Source organism: Rhinoraja longicauda, chromosome 24, assembly GCF_053455715.1.
Source record: "Rhinoraja longicauda isolate Sanriku21f chromosome 24, sRhiLon1.1, whole genome shotgun sequence".
NCBI lineage: Eukaryota > Metazoa > Chordata > Chondrichthyes > Rajiformes > Arhynchobatidae > Rhinoraja > Rhinoraja longicauda.
Genome location: NC_135976.1, coordinates 32042328 through 32061870, shown reverse-complemented (window position 1 = coordinate 32061870; position 19543 = coordinate 32042328). Strand labels below are relative to the sequence as shown.

Here is a 19543-nt window from a genome sequence, read left to right as displayed (position 1 = left end):
GAGGTAGAAATAATGATAGACAAAATAAAAATGCAGGAGCAACTTTGCGGGCCAGGCAGCAGCTCTGAAGAAAATGGATAGGGGAAGTTTCGGGACAGGACCCTTCATTTAAACAATGATACATTGGATAAAATATAACATTTAGAAGAATAGAAACGTCTACTTCCGGATCATTCCCTCATGATGGTTTTGGAAGTGGACCGGCAGGTCAAAAATATTAACATTTGGAACTTTTGTTTTGGCATATTGTTGTTGATAAAGAGCAAAAGAGGAAGCTGGCGTAAGGAAGTACGGGCTTTTCACCTGAAATCAGCTGAAGTCGATTGGAGTTTGACCTTCCCCTCTCTACTTCAACTCTTTACTTCAAACATCGAAACACTATTGTCATGATATTCATGTTTTGCAAATGGCAATTAATGGTGTAATGGACTGTGAAGACGTTTGCGTGGAATTATCACAAGGTGGAGATCAGCTGGGAAAGCGGGATGTGGAATGTAATTGACATGTGTAATGTAACTCAAACAAGGGCGAAGTGAAACACCTAGTGCAATTAAAGCAAGGTAGTATATGCGCGGTGAATTAAATTGTTAACTTGTCTTATTTGCAATACAGAGCTAATAAATTAGCAGAGTTGTGTTCATGTATATGTCACTTGCTGACTGTACATCTGCTTGCAACTATTATTTTAATTCTGTACGCAAATAGTTCCATTATAATAGAACCCAATATCTGTTGCTGGCTATTGTTCTGGGTGCGTTACTTTCAGGGGAACAGTGCAGTTCATTCGGGTTGTGCACATCTGTGGCAATGTCTGCATCACGTGATGTCGGTGTAATACACTGATGTGTCCGCCACGGATGAGCGTCGGCACCCTCAGTAAAGTATCTTTTGTTGGGAGCTATTTCCTGTTTACTTGCCCAACTCGTTCGCTCGTGTGTCAGACAATATTCTGCCATTGTTTTACCACAGCCAGTTCCACATCTGTGCCTCTGCGAAGATCGTCCGCAGTGCATGCCTCTCCGCCGCAAGTCAGCAGGTGGGCCATTGTCTGTACCTCTCCACAGTTGCCTTTGTCAGTGTCCGAGAAGCCCCACTTCGTCAGGTTGAGTCCGCAACGTCCCACTCCAGTGCGGAGGCGGTTTAGAGCTTTCCAGGTAGTGTAAGGCAGGTGGTGTTCTGGTGCCATCTGTTGTTTGGTTTTGGTACGTGGCACGGTTGGCTCTAGTTCCATGAAGCTGTTCCGACTCTTCAATCGTTTCTTGGCGTATTGGTGATTGAGCAAGGGGTGACGGGGTTCTGTGTCCGCATTGAGGCGTTCTACTGCAGCTGCCCGATCACGTCTTCGAGATGGTTCGTCGATGCCAGCCAGATCGCACAGATCATATCATATCATATCATATATATACAGCCGGAAACAGGCCTTTTCGGCCCTCCAAGTCTGTGCCGCCCAGTGATCCCCGTACATTAACACTATCCTACACCCACTAGGGACAATTTTTTTAAAACATTTTACCCGCCAATTAACCTACATACCTGTACGTTTTTGGAGTGTGGGAGGAAACCGAAGATCTCGGAGAAAACCCACGTAGGTCACGGGGAGAACTTACAAACTCCTTACAGTGCAGCACCCGTAGTCAGGATCGAATCTGAGTCTCCGGCGCTGCATTCGCTGTAAAGCAGCAACTCTACCGCTGCGCTACCGTGCCGCCCGGTTCACCTTTCAACCTTTGCCCAACATTTGTTCAACCTTTGCCCAACTAAAAATACTGCAGAGAGGAACCGCCGATGCAGCAAAACAATTTAATTCTGTCTTAATTCGCCTTTGACCCAAGACTTCTGAAAACACTGCTCAGAAACAATGTTACAACGAGCTGCTCGCAAGATGCGGTTCAGAGAACATGCTTGTTTTAGCCGCGCGAGCAAAGTGTCAGCACTGCAGAACAATTCAGTGTAAAGAATGAAATGACTGTATGAACATATCAGATTAAAGTACACTCCAAGCCACTACCCACCTCTAAAACCATTCTTAAAATTTTTCTGAAGAATTGTTTCTACCCATTCTTTCTCTCCAGAGATGCGGCCCGTCCTGCCCAGTTACACCAGCATTTTGTGTCTATATGTTGCATCTCAGACCGTTTAGCTCTCGCTATCTGTGAGGCACTTTGGGATGTCTTGCACTGGGGTAAAGCTCCAATTCAACTTCATTCGTCCCTTTAGACCATTAACAAGCTCGATTTGAACGGGCCAGGCGGCATCAGTGTGACACAGAATCTGCAAGTATCTCTGGCTACACAGTCCCCTCAGATATCCCTGACCTGGGTGTTTATGAGCTCAATCCGGTCTCGGGTCTGACTTCCTCGCCTCCACGCTTACTGTGTGGAAAAAATATTGATCTTTGTCAGTGGGACATTTTACCCAAAGCAATCCTTGACTCTTCCCGAACTTTATGGTGTTAATCCGTTATTGCAGGTCACCATGTCTTAGTTTGAAGCAACATCCTTCATAGTTCTTTCATGGGCGGGGTTACGGTCACAAGTCAGACTGAGGAAAGCAACACAATGTAGTTGTAGTTACACATCCCGTTCTTTGCAAGCTGCAACTCAACCATTTTGTTCTGCACAAGAATAGACTTTCCACTATATATTGTCCTTTAACTCCTTTGTACGGTGGACAAAATAAATAACTCGTTGCAGCGTTAAAATGTTTATCTATATAACTGTACTCAAAGTAGCGAAGGTGGGATGATATAGAACTAGAGTGAAAGAGTTAATTGCTAGTTGATGTGGACACGTTGGGCCAAATGGTCTGTATGCATGCTGTAGCTTCCAATCGCTCAATCAAAAAATCAGTTGCACATCGGAAATGAAAACCGCAGATGTAGATGTGCTCAGCGTGTCAGGCAGCATCTGTGGAGAGAAAAATAACGCTAATATTCAGAACAATGTCGTTTCATCATTTTGTTCTGATGGGATAGCTTGAAGTGGGCGACCGCTCAGTGGGACAGAGCCCGCAATGGGTGAGAGCAACATGAGGGTGGTTTCCCAACCCCCGCCCGCTCCCCGCAGGTCTCTGCACCGCTGCGGAGCCTCGGGATATCGGTGCTACACTGACCCTTCCCGGCGAAAACATGGATCAGGCACTTCAGTGGAGACATCAAGTCAATCGCTGTGAAACGTACCGTCAGATACATGGAGATAAGCGTTAAACAATGGATCCTTGCCAGGTGCAGTAATTCCACAGCTGTACCTTCCTGCATCTCCAGAGTGAAGATCCCTTACAGTCACAGTAAATATTCTTCGTGCCGGGTAATCTGTGATTGACACTCTTCCCCTCTGTTCATGTTGCTCATTTGTTTCCACTGCACCTTTCTATTGGTGTGTCCTCCCACGGCACCAGTGTTTTGTGTGTGAGCGGTACACTGCTACATAGTGGCCATCGATTGTGATCGCTCTTCCCACAACTCCTCTTACTTCGCCTTCTGCCCACAGTGCACCTGAAACTGAAGGGAAAATCCTTCATAAATTGAACATCCAAAATATTGGTATGTTAAAATATGTCATTGTACACAGAGAGTCCGCCCAATCCTTTTCTTGACTCTGTTGAATTCCACCCAGATTGCGATGAGAGACAGATACTTTACACCGTCTCTCACCATCTGCACAGGTCGTTCCAAAGCTCTTCCCAGCCAATGTGGGTGGGAATGGTGAAGAATGACGCATTGAACACAGAGCATGTTGCAATTGGAAGGCGCTGTCTAGGGAGTCTTGGTGAGTTGTTGCAGCGCATCGTGCAGATGGTGCAAACTGCAGCTGCTTTGCATCAGCGGGGAAGGTTGAGGATGGGGTGTCTGTCAAGCGCGATTCTGGGTCATGACAGACCAAGCACGAGTGTTCAGCGAAACTGTGGTCTCGGCGACGCTTGGCCTCGCTGATGTAAACACTCTCTTCTGGACTTCCCCTCTGTGCGTCTCCACATCTGCTGGGAATTACATTTCAAAATTCATGTTGACAACTGCAAGGGTTGTACTTTATGCAGTGACAGCCAAGCAGATTCCACTTTAATTTTATGGGATGACGGTTGCAGTGATTCACACGAACTAACACCTTTTTAATCCTGTATTTGATCATGAAATTGGACATCCCTGTTAATAAATTATGATGGATCCAAATGGAATAAAATTGGTGGCTGTCTCTGTCTCAAAGTGACTGTGAAAAGTTAAGCGACAGCATGAAAATCATTTCCCCCTATCACCTAGACTCCTCCGGCAGTTCGGTGAGCGGGTATCAATGGTCCCAATCTCACCGCCTCACAATTCACGATGTTACCACCATTTTCAAGGCGGAAGCCTGAAATTTGATGGAGTGCACTCAACGTGTTGGGATAAGTACAGGTGCAACTGTGCTTTCGAAGCTGACCTACACCCAGGTGTAAGCAGCAAACTTTCGGACCAGAAAGCAGCGGGCAACTTGCTTCATCGCTTCCCCAAACAAACTAGCATTTTTACACCAGGTGCCCACGGTGGCTGCAATTATACCATCTGCAAATACCAAGAAACCTAGGAACATGACCACAAGGCGATGAGCAGCTACTGCAAGGACACCAGAGGAATTGTTAAACTGTATTCCCACAAGAAAATACTACTCACGCGTATTGTTGATTTCAGTCACATAACTGCACATCCCTGCTCCGTTGATGACTCTCACGTTGACTATTCCACTGTATTTTGTCCCAAGATAATTTGAGGCTGTGCAACGATATTGATGGTGTTGGCGTTTGAAGATTTCACAACTTACATCCAGTTGATTGCTATTCGAGATGTTTGAAAACGAATTCCCGCTCTTTGCACATCATGTACTGGATGGGAGGGATTCCTTGAAAATACTCACGGGACACTACCACTGAGCCTCCGAGACGTGAGGCATTTGCTGGTGACAGATATCTGAGCACAGGAACAGGCATAGGTTCTGTGGGAAAGAAGCAAACATTCAGACACCTGTAGGAACAGTAAAAAAAAAAAACACTTGCTAAATCTAAGACAGACACAAAAAGCTGGAACAACTCAGCGGCATCGCCCGCTCCCCGCAGGTCTCTGCACTGCTGCGGAGCCTCGGGATATCGGTGCTGTCCTGACCCTTCCCGAAGAAAACACGGATCAGGCATTTCAGTGCAGACATCAAGCCAATCGCTGAGAAACGTACCGCCAGATACACGTTCACCAATGGATCCAGGCCAGGTGCAGTAATTCCAAAGCTGTACCATCCTGTATCTCCAGAATCAAGGTCATCCTCAGTCACAGCAAATATTCCTCTTACCAGGATATCTGTGATCCTCACCCTTCCACTCCGCCCGTGTTGCTCAATTGTTTCCAACAACATCGGTACGTTGGCGACTCCAATGGTGCCTATGGGACCAGTATTTTGTGTATGAGCGGTACTCTGCTGCATAGTGACAATCGATTGTGATCGCTCTTCGCACAACTCTTCTTACATCCCTCTCTGCCCACACTGCATCTGAAACCGAGGGGAGAAATTTTCAAATGTGAGAGGAAATGAACTGTTTCGTGGAAATAGATACATTTTGGAGATTACATGAAACAAAACTTAAATGGTTCCAGGACGTGTCTCGTTGCTTCACGGTCAATGTTTCCGATCTGACGTGCAGTCGCTGCTGTTATTGTACGAGTTGTGTCAGTGTTTTGTCCCCGGGTCAGTAAAATATGGTTTTACTTCCCACTCCAGATCCCTGAGCAGAAACCGGGCTGGGATCCCAGTGCAGTACTGAGTAGAATTAATTTCCTGGTGATGTCTGAACGTCTGTCCTTTGGTCCCGGTGTCTTGGAGTGTCTGCTCCAAATTCAGTTGTTATTTTATGGCGATAAACAATCTCCAGGGTCCAATTAGACCATATGTAACCAGTGGTTAAATTCCTAACCTAGAATCCAGCAATCCAGATGTGATTTTAGATCCTACCATGATACGTAATGAGCTCGGATCCATTTTATTAAATATTTCTAGGACTGAGAAACATTTAACAGCAACGGTGACCGAGAATACACGAGAGTATTATCCAACCCCATTTAACATTCCTACCCAGATTGGTTTACATGCGACTGCTGAGCCCCCATAATGTGTTTGGCTCCCAACCGTCCCCATGCAATGGCCCAGAAAGGTTAAAAAGACAGGCATCAGCATAATAAATACTGGTCTGGTTAGTGACCCTTGTCCGGTGAAAATCAGTAACAGCACAATTAATTATATTTGAATTAGGGAGCAGAATCGTAATGTGTCATGTGGATGAAGCGGATAACTCCACACGGTCATAGGTTACGTGGGGAATAGAAAAATAGAAACATAGAAACATGGAAAAGAACCGCAGGAAGAGGCTATTTGGCCTTTCGAGCTAGCACCGCCATTCTTTGTGATCATGGCTGATCATCCACAATCTGTAATCTGTGCCTGCCTTCTCCCCATATCCCTTGATTCCGCTAGCCCTCAGAGCTCTATCGAACTCTCTTTTAAATTCATCCAGTGAATTGGCCTCTACTGCCTACTGTGGCAGAGAATTCCACAAATTCACAACTCTCTGGGTGAAAAACCTTTTTCTCATCTCAGTTTTAAATTGCCTCCCCTTTATTCTTCGACTGTGGCCCCTGGTTCTGGACTCCCCCAACAATGGGACTATTTTTCCTGCATCTAGCTTGTCCAGTCTCGATTGACTCCTTATTGTAAGAGTAAGTCAGTCCCGCCAGTCAGCTCCCTTGCGAAACAATGCCACTAACTGAGGACCACAACATGCTTCATCGATTGGATTTTAAAGAACAGAAATCAATGTGAAACTTAGATAAATTATATTTGAGAGCTTACTTCCCCTTCTGGCTTTCTGGAAACGGAGAGAACATTCGAAATGTTTCTTTTTCACTAAAGAGAATTGCTCCCATTCCTAAACTTCCTTTAAATTGCTAAGACTTGATGGTGTCTCTGACATAATGGACCATATTTATTTTCGGTGAGGAAGGCGCTTATAAAATAAATGACACTTGGACACCATTGGCACTGAGTTCCATTTCCACCATTACATGTATACACATACTTAATCATTTCTGCTGTGGAAAGGGTGCACGGGCCCCCAACTAATATTGATCATTGGAGTATCAAGATTTGGCTTTCACTCACCGGGCAGCGAGGAGATGAGAAGAATGGTAATCCACATTGTTTTATCCACAGTGACAAGGCCAGCACTTGTCTGTCTGTCGCTCAACTGTGAGCTCTCAGGTAGAAGTGCATCTCCCTAATAGCAATGGGGAAGATGGGAGCAGGAAGTCAGATCGTGAACCACAGCGAGCCAGCAGCAGCACAACACGCTACAGCGTGAAAGGCTCTCAGTTATATTTAGCGAATGGTTGGGTCAGATGATCACAGAGTCATACAACACGGAAACAGGCTCTTCTCCTCAACGCGTTAGACCAAGATGCCCATCCAAGTTGGTCAAACATGACGAGCATTAAAATTGTTTCCTTTTCACCAAAGAGAATGTTTTCCATTGCTAATCTTCCTTTAAATTGCTAACACATTGTGGTGTTTCAGCCATATTGGACAATACTTATATTCGGATAGGTACGTCGCTTATAAAATAAACGACACTATAATGCACTAAGTTCCTTTTCCCCCATTACATGTCTACACATGCTCTCTGGCCCTCTGGCGCTGCAAGGTAGCAACATTACCGCTGCAACAGCGTGTCGCCCCTTGATGATATTGTGAATGGACCGGCAGATGAAAAAATAAATGTCATTTCTAGCTGTTATTTTGAGATGTTGCTTCGGAGTAAGAGCAAAGAAGGAAGCAGATGTGTGTGGGGGAGGGGGGGGGGTCTTTTCACCTGAAAACAGCCACCGTTGCTCAGTGTCTTACCCTCTCCTGTCTGTTGCCTGTGTCAGCGCTTTGATTCAAAGTATAAAACACCGTAATATCATAATATTCATGCTTTGTAAACTAGAATTGGTGATGCAGTGGACAGCGAAGAGCTTTTCATAAGGTTACATCATGATGTTGATTAACTGAGTAAGTGGGTGAATGAATGACATATGGAATGTAAGACAAATAAGTGCGTGCTGATGTATTTTGGGACGTTTAGTTTAGCTTAGTTGAGTTTAATGCCACGTGCACCGAGACACAGTGAAAAGCTTTTGTTACTTGCTAACAGGTGAGTAGAAAGACAAAACATGATTATAATCAGCCCATTCACAGTGTATAGATACATGATAATTGAATAACTTGTAGGGCAAGCTAAAGCCAGCAAAGTCCGATCAAGGATAGTCCGTGGGTCATCAAAGGGGTAGATAGTCGTTCAGCACTGCTCTCTTGTTGTGGTGGGATGATTCAGTTGTCTGATAACAGCTGGGAATAAACTGTCCCCGAAGGGACCGAGTGGCCGGGATGCGACGTCTCCTTGATTAAGCTGCTGGCCTTGTGAGGTTTAAATGGAGCCAATATAAGGAACGTTCGTTTGTGTGATGCTCTGGGCTCGTCCACAATTCGTCCCCAAATGGTTGCAACTTGGATGGAGCTGTTCCCAAAACAAGCTGCGGTGTATCCGGATAAAATGCTCTCTATGGTGCATCTGTAGAAGTTGGTGAGAGTTGTAGGGGACATGCCAAACTTCCTAAGCCTTCTGATGAAGTAGAGGCGTTGGTGCGTTAAAAGTTAAAGCGACGAAGAATAAGCGCAGTGAATGGCAGGGCCCTGGGGTGATGGAGATCAGAGAGAGCTAGGGGTAACAGTTTGCTGAAACTGGCGACATAATGAGACAGGGTGGTGAAGAAGGCTTATGGCACGGATGCCTCAATTGCGGAAGCATCTTTTGAAGTGTTGTGACGCCATGTTGCAGAGGTGCGAGTTGTTGGTAACACTGCATTTGCAGTATTGTGTGCATACCTCGGCAAAGATATCATTAAGCCAGGGAGTGTTCAAAGGGCGAGGCAGAGGTTAGGGGAACAGTGCAGTATGTTCGGGTTGTGCACATCAATGGCAACGTTGTGCATCACGTGGTATGGGTGCAACACACGGATGTGTCCGCCGCTGATGTTCGCTGAGCGTTGGTGACCCTCAGCAAAGGATCTTTGGTTCGGAGCTGTTTTCTGTTTACCTGCCCAACGAAATAGGCTGCAGAGAGGAACCGACGATGCTGCAAAATAATTTATTTCCATGATCGTCTTGCTTCGTGACATCTGCAAACACTGCTCGGCAAACGGCGTTACAAAGAGCTGCTCGTAAGATGCGGTTCGGAGGTACGAATCTACACATCCTTGTCTCAGCAGCACGATTAACCTGTCGGCACTGCAGAGCAATTCAATGTAAATAAATAAATTACTGTTTAAACATATTACATTAAACTACATTCCAAGCCAGTACGCACCTCTAAAAACACTCTTCAGATGTATCTGAAGAAGGGTCTCGACCCGAAATGTCACCCATACTTTCTCTCCAGAGATGTCGCCTGTCCCGCTGAGTTGCTCCATTAACAAGCTCGCGTTGAACGGGCCACGTGGCATCAGTGTGACCACATAATCTATAAGTATCTGGCTATTCAGCACCCCTCGGATATCCCTGATCTGGCGGTTTGTGAGTTCAAAGCAGCCTCTGGTCTCATTTGTTCGTCTCCCCGCTAACTGTGTAAAGGACTTTATGTCACACACCTCTTCGTCAGCGGGGTCTTTTACCCGATAGAGTCCTCTATTCTGTTCAAACATCCTGACCATTACTCCGAGATCACCGCCTGTCCTTTTCAATCGACACACTTCATTGGTCTTTAGTCCAAGGGTGGAAAATCTGTGGAATTAATTGCCACGGACGAATGTGGAGGCCAACTCAATCGTTGTTTTTTAAGGCAGAGAAACACAGATTCTTGTTTAGTACGCATGCCATTGGTTATGGGGAGAAGGCAGGAGATTGTAGTTGAGAGGGAAAGATAGATCAGCAATGATTGAATGGCGGAGTTGTCTTGAATGGGCCGAGTCGCATAAATCTGCTCCTAGAACTATGAAGTTATGAACATAGTTCATTGATGGGCGGAGTTACAGTCGCAAGTCGGACTGAGGAAAGTAACACATATTTGCAGTTTCATACCCGTTTTGTTCTACATACAAAGCGACTTTATATTATTTAAAGCCCTTCAAGTCCTAACATTCCACTTTGTATATTAAAAGGAGCGCTGTTGTGGACAGTGCAGAGGTTTGTCTACAGATACCACAGTATGTAGATCAAGTGGGAAACGGGTAAAGAAATGTCATTTGTAATTTAAATCAGTCTAGGGTGAAGTGGTGTATTTTGGGAAGATAAAAGGTGGTGCAGCGGTAGAGGTGCTGTCTTACGTCGGAGATCCGGGTTCGATCCCATAGATCCCTACATGTGCTTGCCTGTATGGAGATTGTACGTTCTCCGCACGTTGGTTTTCTCCGAGATCTCTGGCTTTCACCCACACTCCAAAGAGGTACAGGTTTGGTTAAAGTGTAAATTGTCCCTTGCGTGCGTGCGTAGGGTAGTGTTAATGTGCGGGATTCGCTGATTGGCGCGGAATCGGTGGGCGGAAGGGCCTGTTTCCGCGCTGTATCTCTAAATTAAACTAAAAAACTAAAAGTATCTCTAGCTCACTGGAGTTTAGAAGTATGAGACGGGATCTTATAGAGACATATAAAATTATAAAAAGGACTGGACAAGCTAGATGCAGGAAAAATATTCTCAATGTTGGGCGAGTCCAGAACCAGGGGCCACAGTCTGAGAATAAAGGGGAGGCCATTTAAAACTGAGGTTAGAAGGAACTTTTTCACCCAGAGAGTTGTGAATGTGTGGAATTCTCTGCCACAGAGGGCAGTGGAGGCCAAATCACTGGATGGATTCAAGAGAGAGTTAGATAGAGCTCTGGGGGCTAGTGAAATCAAGGCATATGGGAGAAGGCAGGCACGGATTATTGATTGTGGATGATCAGTCATGATCACAATGAATGGCGCTGCTGGCTCGCTCTATGTGAGGCACTTTAGGATGTCTTGCACTGTGGAAAATCTCCAATTCAAGATCAGTCCTCCCATTAAAATATTAACGTTCTCGATTTGAACGGACAAGGCAGCAACAGTGTGACACAGAATCTGCAAGTATCTCTGGCTACGCAGCACCCCGCGGATATTCCTGACCTGGGTGTTTGTGAGTTCAAAGCAGCCTTGGGTCTGACTTCCTCGTCTCCCCACTTACTGTATGGAGAATATTTATCTTTGTCAGTGGGACATTTTACCAAAAGCAATCCTTGACTCTTCCCGAACTTTATGGTGTTACTCCATTATTGCAGGCCACCATTTCTTATTTTCAAACATCATCCTTCATAGTTATTTCATGGGCGGAGTTACAGTCACAAGTCAGGCTGAGGAAAGCAACACCTTGTATTTGTAGTTACACATCCAGTTCTTGCAAGCTGCAACTCAAAGGGGCGTGGCTGTGTTCTGCAGCTGCGGCTCACCGGCAGTCTCTCTGTCTTTTTTTTGTTTTTTGTCTATTGTCATCGTTTAATGTACGTTTTGTTCTATTTTTAACTCTGTGTATGTGGGGGGGGTGGTGGGGGGGTTGGGGGAAACCTTTTTTCTAATCTCTTCCTCAACGGAGATGCGACCTTTACCGTGTCGTATCTTCGTTCGCGCTACGGCCTAACATCGTGGAGTCGGCGGCCTCCAGCTGGGATCGACCTTGAAGACTCCGGTCGCAGGGCCTGGACTTACCATCTCGGAGGCTTCGGCCGTGGGCCCTGCAGACCGCAACATCGGGAGTTCGCAGGTCCCTGGCTGGTGACCGGTTTTTGGGAGCTCCAGCCGTAGCAGCTTCGACCGCCCCGAAGCGCGAGGTACGATCGACCCGCTCGCAGGCCCTTCATCACCCTGCGTGGCTCGGCCGCAGCACTTTCCATCGTCCGGTGGGGGCTCAGGACCGGGGGCTCAGGACTTTCATCGGCCTGCTCGGCTCGACCCTGGGACTTTCCATCGCCCGGTGGGGGCTCAGGACTTTCATCGGCCTGCTCGGCTCGGCCCTGGGACTTTCCATCGCCCGGTGGGGGCTTCAAAACGTTGGGAGCCTCGATCACCTCGTGGCACCACGGGAGAAGAATGAGGAGGATATAAGACTTTGCCTTCCATCACAGTGAGGGTGTGCCTAGAGCAATCACTGTGATGGCTGTTTGTGTAAAAATTGTATCTGTGTGTCCTGTGCTTTTTGTTGTCTACTGCCGGACCCTGACGTGAGAGGACGCTGGCGTTGTTTATTCGCCGCTTTTCCGTCAGGATAGTTTGTCTGTTTGTTTTTATGTTAATTGTTTTTGTAAAGCGCTTTGAGCACCCGATAAGGCGCTTTATAAAATAAATGAATTATTATTATTATTATTAACCATTTTGTTCTACAGAAGAATAGACTTTCCATTATTTATTGTCATTTAACTCGTTTGTACGGTGGACAAAATGAATAACGTTGCAGCATTAAAATATTTATTAACATTACTGTACTCAAAGAAGCGAAAGTGGGATAATACAGAACTAGTGTGAAAGGGGTGATTGTTGTTTGATGTGGACTCGTTGGGCCAAATGGTCTGTATACATTCTGTATGTTTCAAGCACTCAGTCAAAAAATAAGTTGCATTTCGGAAATTAAATCTGCGGATATTGGATGTGCTCAGCGTGTCAGGCATTATCGGTGGAGAGAAAAAGAACTCTGACATTCAGAACAATGTCGTTGCATAATTTTGTTCTCAGGGGATAGCATGGTCTGAAAGATTAATTGATTGCCTTTCTTGAACGTCCTAAACCATTGGCAACAGGAGGAATATCCAGCAGTCTGAATGCAGTCTGTTCTTCATCACTAAAGTTTCAGTCTAAATAAAACAAATGAGACAAACACTTCATTAATAGCAACAATTTATTATGAAGCATTCAAATGCATTTTGTCTGAATTGATCATTGAAAAAAACAATTCCAGTAATTTAAAAGCACAGGACAGGGTTTAACAGAGTTAGTTAACTAGAGCAGTTGGAAACTATGCTACAGTTAGATAATTGCACTAAGGTGACGATAGAAACTTTGGGGAGGTGACAAAAAAATATGATCAGAGCAGAGAACGGGTTTTGGAAACAGATCTGGTCTTGACGTTTGGTATCTTTGCTTTGAAGTCACTTTCATGAAATCAATGGTTTAATGACAAGAGAGATATATTCTGTCCGATTAATAGCATTTGGCAAAGCTGGATGATATCCACATATTTGATCGCGGTGCTGAATTCCCTCGCAGTTGGAGCAAGCTAGGATTCTTCATTGTATTTCGTGGGCCGAGTGGCCATGTTATGATTCATCGCGTCTCTGCAAAAGACAATGTGAAATCATCAGACTCATTGACGCTGGGAACCACTGATTAATTTCACTTGGCCTCTCGCAACACAATGCTGGCTGGAAGATGGATTCCAGTAAACCCACATCAAGCACAGAAATCCACCGGGCACGCATACAACCTGACAAAACCGTGTGATATCATCTGAATAGAGTTTGGTTTGACTTCAGGATATGAAAAAGTGCACGGGTTTTGTTTCTATCATTGGACAGGGCAATTGTAAGCATTAATGGAAACCGTTTTCCGCTACATTCGGCAACGAGGAGCAATCTCTTTGGTCAGAGCGTGGTGAATCTGTGGATTGACTGATTCTTGAGAAGTAAGGATGTCAGGAGTTATGGGGAGAAGGCAGGAGAATGGGATCGAGAGGGAAAGATAGTTCAGACGTGATTGCATGCGGATTAGATACGATGGGCTGAATGGCCTAATGGTGCTCCTATAATTTATGAACATGATGACAATAAAACTTACCTCGGAGCTTCTTGTGAACAACGCGATTGAGATACTGCAGCTCACAAGCAGGAGAAAGAGCAGCCAGCGCCCCACTTTCCATGAGATGTAACTGGGCAAAGGGCAAGAGACACAGTATCAATGGGAAGGAACGAGACGGTTTATCTTTGAAACATTTACCTGTTATTTGCTTCCTAATCTTGCTGGAGTGGAATGGGGCAAAGCAGCAGAACCAATGGAGATTAGCTGGGAGAATCAATGGGTGTTAGACGGGGTGGGGATGGACGGGGGGGGGAGGACAACTTATGATCACCAATAACTGACCTCATTGCTGGAGCAAGGCTACAAGGCTGTGAATGAGACATTACACGGTTAAATGGATGCGGAGAAGACAGAGAAGTAAGTCATGAGATGGAGCAGCGAATCCAATGAATACAGAGTAGATGGACACAAAATGCTGGGGAAAGACAGCGGGAGAGGCAGCATCTCTGGGGAGAAGGAATGCGTGACGTTTCGGGTCGAGACCCTTTTCCAGACTGGGAGTCACGGGAGAGGGAAACTGGGGATGTGGAAGGAAACAAAGAACAGAGTGATACCCTGGGAGAAAGAAAATGCAGCTGTAAGGAAGATTATAATAAAATTCACATGGATAGGCAGGAATATATATTTTAAATCGATTCTAATGGTGGAAGGGAAGTAGGGCAATAAATATGGAAACAGATGAGGCTAATTAATAAAATAAATTATAAATTATAATGCTTAATCTCACACTCTCGATATTACTTGGATTAACGCGGTAGGTGGGTGGATAGAGGAATCGTGTTCGAAAAATCGGTTAAAGGTTCGCTCATAACTGCGTGGCTTTTATTAACGTTCTTATTTCCGAACTCAAGCATAACACAAGAGTGTGATAGAAAGCTAGATCTATTTCGTTTGTAATAAGATAAATAACAAAGTGTTCCCACTTTGAAGACTATATTATGATGGAATATTGAGGGATAATTTTGTTTTAATGATTTCAAGAAAGGGTCAGTTAACTCAGTTCGCTGTATTCGGTCTGATTCAAGACAGTTTTCTCACATTCTGCGCCAGCATTTTTTTGCTGCATGGCCCCATCAATTGCAAGATGTTTCCACAAGTGATATCAGGGGGGGGAGGGGGGAGGGGGGTGTCTTCGCCCATAATTCACAATGCATTTTCCTATCAACACCACACCAGAGCAAGTCAAGCTAAACTGCATTACTTGGGTTTGGCAACTGTACTCATCTCACAGCATGGGATGAGGTTAGTGATGGAGCGGTCATTGTGAATACTGCAGGGAACGCCCACTGAAAAGCAGCAAATGGAGGAACCTGTTCTTACCACCCAAGCATATACACAACACGATGAGATGTAAACCCAGTGCAATTCACCTTCTGATGATTTAATTATGTCTGGTTTGCAAGTTATATACTAATATTATCATAGAATAAGGTCATAAGGTCATAAGGTCATGAGGAATAGGAGTAGAATTAGGCCATTCGGCCCATCAGTTCTACGCCATTCAATTATGACTGATGTATCTCTCCCTCCGAACCCCATTCTCTTGCCTTCTCGCCTTAACCTCTAACACCCGCACTAATGAAGAATCTATTTATTCACAAAATGCTCGAGTAACTCAGCAGGCCAGGCAGCATCTCGGGGGAGAAGGAATGGGTGACGTTTCGGGTCGAGACCCTTCTTCAGACAGAAGAAGGGTCTCGCCCCGAAACGTCACCCATTCCTTCTCTCCCGCGATGCTGCCTGACCTGCTGAGTTACTCCAGCATTTTGTGAATAAATCGATTTGTACCAGCATCTGCAGTTATTTTCTTATACTAATGAAGAATCTATCTACCTCTGCCTTACAAATATCCACTGACTTGGCCTCCGCAGCATTATGTGGCAAAGAATTCCACAGATTCACCACCCGCAGACGAAAGAAATTTCTCCTCATCTCCTTCCTAAAAGAACATCTAATTCTGAGGCTATGACCACTCGTCCCAGCCTCTCCCACTGGTGGAAACATCCTCTCCACATCCACTCTATCCAAGCCTTTCACTATATGTTTCAATGAGGTCCCCCCTCATTCCACTAAATTGTTTTTTTAGACAAATGTTTCAGAGAGAAATATATCTTTTGGATCCATGGAGAGTCACAGTATGGAAACAGGCCATTTGGCCCTTCAGGTCTGGGGTGACCATCAACCCCATTCACATAAATCCTATGGGAAGAAGTGTGGGCTAGAGAGTTGTCGGAGTCAGTAAGTTTATAATAGATATCAGACGATAGTCTGACTCCAGCGATGGAGACGATGAGATCGAGAAGGGGGAGGGAGGTGTTGGAGATGGCCCAAATGCATTTGAGTGCCGTATGGAGTGCAGGAGACCGTTCCCTCTGCAACCCTGCTGAATGGCCCAATTCTACTCCTATACCTTATGACCTTATGACCTACACCTCCCTGGTTATCTCGGCCTTTCCCATCCAAATCATCCCATCCCCAGGTACCTTCCCCTTCAACTGCAGGAAATGCATCATCTGTGCCTATACTTCCATCCTTGACTCTGCCCAAGGACCTCAACTGTCCTTTCAGGTTAGGCATAGTTCATTTGAACCTCCTCCAACCTCATCTACTGTATCAGGTGTGCACTCTTATACATCAGCTAGACCAAACGTTGGCTGGGCGATCGTTCACTGAACACCTACGCTCAGTCCGCCATTCCCACACTGACCGTTCTGTCCTGGGCTTCCTCCATTGTCAGAGTGAGGCAAATGCAAATTGTAGGAAGAGCACCACATATTTATCTTCGGCAGCTTAGAGCTAAGCGGTATAAATATTGATTTCTCTAACTTTAAATAACCCTGGCATCCCCTCTCTCTCTCTCCGTCCCTCCGCACCCTGGTCGTTGTTCGAATTCCACTGTTGTCTTACAGTGTCCCATTGTCTGTACAACTCGTACCACAGCTGATAATAGATCGTTTTCTTGATCATTCCTACTTTTTGCATATCTTTCATTCATTGTTTTATATCTTTCTATATCACCGTCGACATCGCTCGTTTCCCTTTCCCCAGACTCTCACTCGAAAGAAGGATCTCGGCACGGAACGTCACCTATTCCTTTTTTACCAGATATGTTGTCTGACCCGCCGAGTTACTCCAGATTTTGTGTCTATATTCAGTTGAAACCAGCATCTACATATCCTTCCTACACAATGAAAGTCAAAACATGCAGAACATGCAGAACATACATAGACGTTCAGGGTCTTGGCCTTGTGAGGCTGTGGTTCTACTGGCTGTGTCACTGTGCCTTCAGATGAACACCCTCACGGGCCTTTAATGCCAGTGAGCGGAAGACACAACTTTCTGCCAATTGAAGCAATCCCAATCAAAACACCAGCAATTAGCACACGGCACCTTCCATTGAAAACAGAAGTTTACCTTGAAGAATAATTGGATCTTTTCGAAAATGCACAAGAATATTCAAGTCCTGTTGGAACATGGACTAATTTTCACTTGCAGTTGAACAAGAGAGCATGCTTGTCCGATGTAAGGAGATTATAGGCTTAATAGACAGGGCAATGTTTCTTCAGTGTAATTTGCTGCAAGTGAGAGATGTCATGACCAGCAGGAGTGCTGGTTACAACTCAGGTCGCCAACAGTAAGGGCGGCGCAGTGGCGCAGTGGCGCAGCGGGCAAGTAGCTGCCTTAACAACGTCAGAGACCCGGGTTCAATCCTGACTACAGGTACTGTCTGCACGGAGTTTGCATGTTTTCCCTGTGACCGCTTTGGTTTTCTTCAAGTGCACCTGTTTTATCCCACATTCTAAAGACGTGCAGGTTTGTGGGTTGTGTCGGTAAAAAAAACTGCAGATGCTGGTTTAAGTCGAATGTAGACACAAAATGCTGGAGTAACTCAGCGGGTCAGGCAGCATGTCTGGAGAGAAGGAATTAGTGACGTTTCGAGCCGAGACCCTTCTTCAGACTGATGTCAGGGGAGGGGGCGGGACAAAGATTAGATGTAGTAGGAGACAGGAAGACTCGTGGGGGAACTGGGAAGTGGGAGGGGATAGAGAGGGAAAGCAGGGGCTATTTGAAGTTAGAGAAGTCAATGCTCATACCGCTGGGGTGTAAACTGCCCACGCGAAATATGAGATGCTGTTCCTCCCATGTGCGCTGGGCCTTACTCTGACAATGGAGGAGGCCCAGGACAGAAAGGTCAGATTGGGAATGGGAGGGTGAGTTGAAATGCTGGGCCACCGGGAGATCAGGTTGGTTAAGGCGGACTGAGCGGAGGTGTTGAGCGAAACGGTCGCCGAGCCTGCGCTTGGTCTCGCCGATGTAGAGAAGTTGACATCTGGGACAGCGGAAACAACAGATAAGGTTGGAGGAGGTGCAGGTAAACCTCTGCCTCACCTGGAAAGACTGTTTGGGTCCTTGCATGGAGTGGAGGGGGGAGTTAAAGGGACAGGTGTAACATCTCCCTCGGTTGCAAGGGAAAGTTCATGGTTTGGTTGGGGAGGGGCGAATGGACTAGGGAGTTACGGAGGGAATGGTCTTTGCAGAAAGCAGAAAGGGGTGAAGATGGGAAGATGTGGTCAGTATTGGGATCCCGTTGGAAGTGGCGGAAATGTTAGAGGATAATTTATTGTATGCGACGGCTGATGGGGTGGAAGGAGAGGACAAGGGGGACTCTATCCTTGTTGCGAATGGGAGGGGAAGCTAGAGCGGAGTTGCGGGATATTGAGGAGACCCCAGTGAGAGTCTCGTCTATAATGGAAGAGGGGAAACCTCGTTTCCTAAAGAATGAGGACATCTCCGATGCCCTCGTATGTAACACCTCGTCCTCGGCGCAGATGCGGCGTAGACGGAGGAAATGGGAGTAAGGGATAGAGATTTTACAGGAAACAGGGTGGGAAGAAATTAACTGTTGGTTAATTGGCTTCTGTAAATTGTCACTAGTGAGTAGGATATAACTAGTGCACCCGTGAAAGGCAGCTGCTTCCACGCTGGATCTCTCAACTAAACTAAAGGGGGTGATTTCATGAGATGGATAATGCCTGCGATGAAACATTACAGATCGGAGGAGAAGCTGGATAGACGGGGTTTTAAATTCCACAGAGGAGAGGAAGGAGGAACCTATTACAGGAGTGCAAAGCTATGAGAAACACAGAGAGGATACTTCGTGGGGAAATCAGCACAGCAGATGTGCGTACAAGTGGAGAACATGGGGTTGGGTTAAGGAGTAGAATATTTGTAGGTCATCGGAACAAGGAATATTTTAATACCTAGATAGGGGAGGCACTTGAATTGTCAAGTCTGAGAAGACTATGGATGAGGGGCTGGTAAATGGGATTAGTATCGAGGGTACTTAATGGTCAAAATTAACACAGTGGACCAAAGCTGATAGAGTCCTCTAGGAGTTAACTGTGGCCACATTTACTGATAATTTCCGTTCTCTTCCCATAATTGTGTGTCGGTCATGTGGAGATGATGGCGGGAAAGTGAAAGGTCTTGGACAGATGTCACTGCAAACCTAGTTTAAAGCTGTGTAAATATAAGAGGAAGTTCTCGCCAGGATGCTGGCCTACACCAGCACGGCGAAATCTATTTCTGCAACCCAGAAACCATGTATTGAGGGTGTCGGGGGTTATCAGGGGAAGGCAGGAG

General features: G+C 45.8%; 1 pseudogene; it reads right to left on the bottom strand.

The window, feature by feature from the left end:
* Nucleotides 1–159: 159 nt before the first annotated feature.
* Nucleotides 160–9757, bottom strand: LOC144605235 (uncharacterized; annotated as a pseudogene).
* Nucleotides 9758–19543: the final 9786 nt, after the last annotated feature.